The sequence below is a fragment of the Oncorhynchus gorbuscha genome, unplaced genomic scaffold, assembly GCF_021184085.1.
Source record: "Oncorhynchus gorbuscha isolate QuinsamMale2020 ecotype Even-year unplaced genomic scaffold, OgorEven_v1.0 Un_scaffold_13476, whole genome shotgun sequence".
NCBI classification, from domain to species: domain Eukaryota; kingdom Metazoa; phylum Chordata; class Actinopteri; order Salmoniformes; family Salmonidae; genus Oncorhynchus; species Oncorhynchus gorbuscha.
Genome location: NW_025755640.1, coordinates 158 through 7534, shown reverse-complemented (window position 1 = coordinate 7534; position 7377 = coordinate 158). Strand labels below are relative to the sequence as shown.

The window sequence follows — 7377 nt, the reverse complement described above, 5'->3', positions numbered from 1 at the left end:
CCCCTCCACTCCCCCTGACCCACCCCACCACTCCCCCTGACCTCCCCCCTGACCCACCCTCCACTCCCCCTATTCCCACCCTCCCACTCCCCCCCCCCCCTGACCCACCCCACCACTCCTCTCCTGACCCACCCCACTCCCCTCCTGACCCACCCCTCCCACTCTCCCTGACCCACCTCCACTCCCCTCCCCCTCCACCCTGACCACCACCACTCCCCCCTGACCCACCCCACCACTCCCCCTGACCCACCCCACCACTCTCCTTCTGACCCACCCCACCACTCCCCCTGACCCACCCCACCACTCCCCTTCTGACCCACCCCACCACTCCCTCCCCTCCTGACCCACCACTCCCCTCCCTTCCCCTCCCCTCCCTGACCCACCACTCCCCTCCCTTCCCCTCCCCCTCCTGACCCACCACTCCCTCCCCTCCCCCTCCTCTGCCCAGTGCTTCCACATCCCTTTAACTCCTAAACATTTTTTTCATCAACACGCTATCAGTCAGTGGTAGTCTAATGTACTCTCTCTGTGTGTGTGTGTGTGTATGGTTAACTGTGTTGGAACACGTTTGATTCCACATAGGATTATTTGATTGACATTAAGTGATGCTTTAAGTATGACTTCTGTGTGTATTTATAGGATTTTGAATGGGACTGAATTGTGTGTCCCCAGTGTTAATTATGCAACACTGTGTGTATCTGTAATTGTGCGACTGTGTGCATGACCACACATCCTGTACACACACACACACACACACAGCTATATAAATACATATATTGTAATTTATAGGTTTAAGCTTAATGACAAATACCTCTAGATTGAAACGAATTCAGTAACTGGCAAGTACTGTGGCCACTGTGATGCTGCATCTAGTCAGACAGCGGATCTAGTCAGACAGCGGATCTAGTCGTTACAGATCTAAGAAACAGCTATAAACTGGAAGACAACCCTTGCTATCAGAAGTGGAAGATGAAATGAAGATCAGAATGACAGGTTTGCTGTTCCAACACACAGGATGTAAAGACAACAGGTTTGCTGTTCCAACACACAGGATGTAAAGACAACAGGTTTGCTGTTCCAACACACAGGATGTAAAGACAACAGGTTTGCTGTTCCAACACACAGGATGTAAAGACAACAGGTTTGCTGTTCCAACACACAGGATGTAAAGACAACAACAGGTTTGCTGTTCCAACACACAGGATGTAAAGACAACAGGTTTGCTGTTCTAACACACAGGATGTAAAACAACAACAGGTTTGCTGTTCCAACACACAGGATGTAAAGACAACAGGTTTGCTGTTCCAACACACAGGATGTAAAGACAACAACAGGTTTGCTGTTCTAACACACAGGATGTAAAACAACAACAGGTTTGCAGTTCCAACACACAGGATGTAAAGACAACAGGTTTGCTGTTCCAACACACAGGATGTAAAGACAACAGGTTTGCTGTTCCAACACACAGGATGTAAAGACAACAGGTTTGCTGTTCCAACACACAGGATGTAAAGACAACAACAGGTTTGCTGTTCTAACACACAGGATGTAAAACAACAACAGGTTTGCAGTTCCAACACACAGGATGTAAAGACAACAGGTTTGCTGTTCCAACACACAGGATGTAAAGACAACAGGTTTGCTGTTCCAACACACAGGATGTAAAGACAACAGGTTTGCAGTTCCAACACACAGGATGTAAAGACAACAGGTTTGCTGTTCCAACACACAGGATGTAAAGACAACAACAGGTTTGCTGTTCTAACACACAGGATGTAAAGACAACAACAGGTTTGCTGTTCTAACACAGTGCTTTTTTGGAGAGGTAAAAGTAAGGGATTAAAACAACTCTAATTAAATTCAATCAAAGCACTGTGCTGATATCTAATGGTTAGAACATTTGGCAGCATAAAGCTGGTGATGATGACAGGGATGGAGCAGGACGTGGCCAGTACATTCCCACCGCTGACACACACAGCAGCACACAGTACACGAGCAGAGCAACAGACACTCGCGATTGGTCAATCCACTCTGGAGTTCCAATGATGATGTAACAATGTAAAAAACAATGACACGACATATTGGCGAATCAAAGGAGGAAAAGAAAAGAATCGTTGAGTAAACAAACAAATATCAAGAAGCTTTTGTAAAACCCTAGAGAATGCAGCAAGTGTCAGTTGCTCTTTAGTTTTGTTGTTGCAGACAGGTGTGAGTTGCCATGGTGACCGTAAAGAAGCCTCTGCAACACTTTAGTTTTGTTGTTGCAGACAGATGTGACATTGCCATGGTGACCATAAGAGGCCTGTGTAAGACTGGAGTAGTTGCATACCATGTCGGACTCCAGATCTGAAACCACAGAAAGTGAGAAAACATTGGATTGTTTTGAGAGTGGAATGTGGACATTTGGAATTATAAGATGACTTGGAAAGGTTCTGAAAATGTTCTGGGTGAAAGAGAGAGAGAAGGAGAGAAATGAGGAAAGTGAAAGAAAGAGAGAAGGAGAAATGAGGAAAGTGAAAGAAAGAGAGAAGGAGAGAAAGAGGAAAGTGAAAGAAAGAGAGAAGGAGAGAAATGAGGAAAGTGAAAGAAAGAGAGAGGAGAGAAGGAGAGAAATGAGGAAATGAAAGAAAGAGAGGAGGAGAGAAGGAGAGAAAAGGAAAAGTGAAAGAAAGAGAGGAGAGAGAAGGAGAGAAATGAGGAAAGTGAAAGAAAGAGAGAGAGAGGAGAGAAATGAGGGAAAGTGAAAAGAGAGGGAGAGAAGGAGAGAAATGAGGAAAGTGAAAGAAAGAGAGAGAGAGGAGAGACATGAGAGAAAGTGAAAGAAGAGAGGAGAGAAGAAATGAGGAAAGTGAAAGAAAGAGAGGAGAGAAAGGAGAAATGAGGAAAGTGAAAGAAAGAGAGGAGAGAAGGAGAGAAATGAGGAAAGTGAAAGAAAGAGAGGAGAGAAGGAGAGAAATGAGGGAAAGTGAAAGAAAGAGAGGAGAGAAGGAGAGAAATGAGAAAGTGAAAAGAAAGAGAGGAGAGAGAGGAGAGAAAATGAGGAAAGTGAAAGAAAGAGAGGAGAGAAGGAGAGAAATGAGGAAAGTGAAAGAAAGAGAGAGAGAGAGAGAGAAATGAGGAAAGTGAAAGAGAGGAAGAAGGAGAAATGAGGAAAGTGAAAGAAAGATATATTTAGAGGAGAGACATGAGGAAAGTGAAAGAAAGAGAGGAGAATGAAAGAAATGAGGAGAAGTGAAAGAAAGGGAGAGAAGGAGAGAGAGAAATGAGGAAAGTGAAAGAAAGAGAGGAGAGAAGGAGAGAAATGAGGAAAGTGAAAGAAAGAGAGGGAGAGAAGAAATGAGGAAAGTGAAAGAAAGAGAGGAGAGAAGAAATGAGGAAAGTGAAAGAAAGGAGAGAGAAGGAGAGAAATGAGGAAAGTGAAAAGAAAGAGAGAGAGGGAGGAGGAGAAATGAGGAAAGTGAAAGAAAAGAGAAGGAGAGAAATGAGGGAGCGAAAGAAAAGAGAGAAATGAGAAAGTGAAAGAAAAGAGAGAAAGGAGAGAGAAATGAGAAAGAAGATGAAAGAAAAGAGAGAGAAGAAGGAGAGAAATGAGGAAGCGAAAGAAAGAGAGAAGGAGAGGAAATGAGGAAAAGTGAAAAGAAAGAGAGAGAGAGAGAGGAGGAGGACATGATGGAAAGTGAAAGAAAGAGAGGAGAGAAGGAGAGAAAGAGGAAAGTGAAAGAAAGAGAGAGAGAGAGAGACAGAGAGTGAAGAAAAGAAGAAAGAAATGAGGAAAGTGAAAGAGAGAGGAGAGAAGGAGAAATGGGAAAGTAGAAAGAAAAGAGAGGAGAGAAGGAGAGAAATGAGGAGAAGCGAAAGAAAAGAGAAGGAGAGAAATGAGGAAAGTGAAAGAAGAGAGGAGAGAAATAGGGAAGAGATGAAAGAAGAAAGAGGAGAGAAATGAGAAAGTGAAAAGAAAAAGAGAAAGGAGAAATAGGGAAAGCGAAAGAAAGAAAAGAGAGAGGAGAGAGAAATGAGGAAGCGAGAAAGAAAGAGAGAAGGAGAGAAATGAGGAAAGTGAAAGAAAGAAAGAGAGGAGAGAAATGAGGAAAGCGAAAGAAAGAAAGAGAGAGGAGAGAAATGAGGAAAGCGAAAGAAAGAGAGAAGGAGAGAAATGAGGAAAGTGAAAGAAAGAAAGAAAGAAAGAAGGAGAGAAATGAGGAAAGCGAAAGAAAGAGAGGAGAGAAGGAGAGAAATGAGGAAAGTGAAAGAAAGAGAAAGAGAAGGAGAGAAATGAGGAAAGTGAAAGAAAGAGAGGAGAGAAGGAGAGAAATGAGGAAAGTGAAAGAAAGAGAGGAGAGAAGGAGAGAAATGAGGAAAGTGAAAGAAAGAGAGAAGGAGAGAAATGAGGAAAGCGAAAGAAAGAAAGAGAGAGGAGAGAAATGAGGAAAGTGAAAGAGAGCGAGCTAGTAAAGGAGTGCTAGTCACATGACTTACTTCTCGTGGGGTGGGGGTCTACCAGTGGGGCGGGACATAACTGTATCCAGGTGCACCCTGGGGCCGGAACTGCGGCATGGTGACGTGTTGGTGCGTTCCCAGCTGAGCGTGCTGCGGTGTGGTCAGCAGGGTTCCTACAGGGCGACACGAATCATCAGCGTCGGGTGTCATTTTGTCACTGTTGTTTTGACATAACTTTTTACTATGGTCAATATAGCACCGACCAAAACTAATTTACACCAAAAACACAACAGCAATATAATCATTTAGCATAACTACGTTTAGCATGAGAAATGAAATGAGATCATTCAAAAAGGTATTTAATATGAAAATATCTTCAACAACACACATGCTGTAGCTACATCAGCTCCCTCAGTCATCAGCCCGACCTGCACTCATAGCCATGGTGGTCCGAGCAGCCATCCCCATGGCAGCCATTCACGTTGTTTCTAGGGGGGCTTGGACCCGGGCGGGGGTAGAGGAGCTGAGGCAGGCTGTTTGGCTGAACCACTGTGGTGTGGTGGATTACATGAGGCTGAGGCTGAGCAGCATAAACAGGCTGGGTGTATCGCCTACAGGCACAGAGACAGAGGTTAGAAGTGTGTCTGTGAGTGTGTCTGTGTTGTGTGTCTGTGTTAGTGTGTCTGTGTTAGAGTGTGTCTGTGTTAGAGTGTCTGTGTTGTGTGTCTGTGTTAGTGTGTGTGTACATGTTGATGTGTGTGTATGGTAGGTGTGTTGATTTACATGTGGCTGAGCCCCGCCACTGGCTGGCCATAATACGCTACTGCCTACAGAGACAGAAGATGGTTAGGGTGTGTGTGTGTGTGTGTGTGTGTGTGTGTGTGTGTGTGTGTGTGTGTGTGTGTGTGTGTGTGTGTGTGTGTGTGTGTGTGTTTGTTTCTCGGGATTCTACTGAGGGAACAGGGTGTGTGTGTGTTCTACTGAGGTGTGTGTGTGTGTGTGTGTGTGTGTGTGTGGTGTGTGTGTGTTTACAGTCATAAAGGTTCTGAAATTGAGGGTGGTGTAATGTGTGTGTGTGTGTGGCTGTGTGTGTGTGTGTGTGTGTGTGTGTGTGTGTGTGTGTGTGTGTGTGTGTGTGTGTGTGTGTGTGTGTTACCAGAACATAAAGGTTCTACTGAGGGAGTAGGGTGTGTGTGTGTGTGTGTGTGTGTGTGTGTGTGTGTGTGTGTGTGTGTGTGTTTACCAGTACATAAAGGTTCTACTGAGGGAGTAGGGTGTGTGTGTGTGTGTGTGTGTGTGTGTGTGTGTGTGTGTGTGTGTGTGTGTGTGTGTGTGTGTGTGTGTGTGTGTGTGTGTGTGTGTTTACCAGTAAATAAAGGTTCTACTGAGGGAGTAGATGTGTGTGTGTGTGTGTGTGTGTGTGTGTGTGTGTGTGTGTGTGTGTGTGTGTGTGTGTTATCTAAGTACATAAAGGTTCTACTGAGGGTAGACATTGAGGGAGTAGGGTGTGTGTGTAGAAGCTGTTGATGGTAGGAGCTGGTGGAGGAGGGTGTGTGTGTAGAAGCTGTTGATGGTAGGAGCTGGTGGAGGAGGGTGTGTGTGAGAAGCTGTTGATGGTAGGAGCTGGTGGAGGAGAGTAATGTGTGTAAACTGTTGATGGTAGGAGCTGGTGGAGGAGGGGTGTGTGTAGAAGCTGTTGATGGTAGGAGCTGGTGGAGGAGGGGTGTGTGTGTAAAAGCTGTTGATGGTAGGAGCTGGTGGAGAAAGAGTGTGTGTAAAGCTATTGATGTGGGCTTTGATCTTGGAGGAGGTGTGTGTGTAGAAGCTGTTGATGTTAGGAGCTGGTGGAGGGTGTGTGTAGAGCTGTTGATGGTAGGAGCTGGTGGAGGAGGTGTGTGTGTAGAAGCTGTTGATGGTAGGAGCTGGTGGATGGGGTGTGTGTGTAAAGCTGTTGATGGTAGGAGCTGGTGGAAGTGAGGTGTGTGTAGAAGCTGTTGATGGTAGGAGCTAGTGGAGGAGGAGGTGTGTGTGTAGAAGCTCGGCTGATGGTAGGAGCCTAGAATTGGAGGGAGGGTGTGTGTGTAGAAGCTGTTGATGGTAGGGCTGGTGGAGGAGGTGTGTGTGCTCACCTGTGCTATATGCTCTGCATGCTCTGCTGGGGGTAGGCACTTCTGATGGGGTACAAGGCTGTTTGGTAGGGGTTGGGGGAGGGGAGTAGGGCGGGGGGCTCCGTTCATCTGGGTGGGGGGCACTTTATATGGAGTACCCGCTGTTGTGTATCCTGCACACACACACACACACACACACACACACACACACACACACACACACACACCACACACACACACACACACACACACACACACACACACACACACACACACACACACACACACACACACACACACACACACACACAGAGACCAACATAAGTCCGACAGCCAAGACGCATGCATCAGGGTAACACAGCCGTCCTCTCAGTCCTAATGAGGTATCATAGCACAGTATTCATTTTGTCAACAAAAATTGTGACTAAAATATTTGTCAAACACAAATTTTCCAGTGGCAATTGAAGACACTACTACTGACAAAATAGACCCAGAAGAAAACGATAGCTAAATGATTTTTTCTTCTTAATTTCTATTGACTAAAAATAGTTTTGTCTCTATCGTGACTAAAATCTGACGATGAAGTCTACCCGCGCTACGTTCTCTTAATTTATATAGTGACGAGCCACATTTTACATTCATAATGACGTTGTAAAACTAGGCTACCGGACCGTGAACCATACCGGTAACATCACCAGTAGCCTACTGAACGTAGCCATGGTAACATCACCAGTAGCCTACTGAACGTAGCCATGGTAACATCACCAGTAGCCTACTGAACGTAGCCCTGGTAACATCACCAGTAGTCTACTGAACGTAGCCATGGTAACAT

General features: G+C 45.6%; 1 pseudogene; it reads right to left on the bottom strand.

Annotated features, from left to right (window-relative positions):
* Window positions 1-2236: 2236 nt before the first annotated feature.
* LOC124030657 lies at window positions 2237-6718 on the bottom strand (annotated as a pseudogene).
* Window positions 6719-7377: the final 659 nt, after the last annotated feature.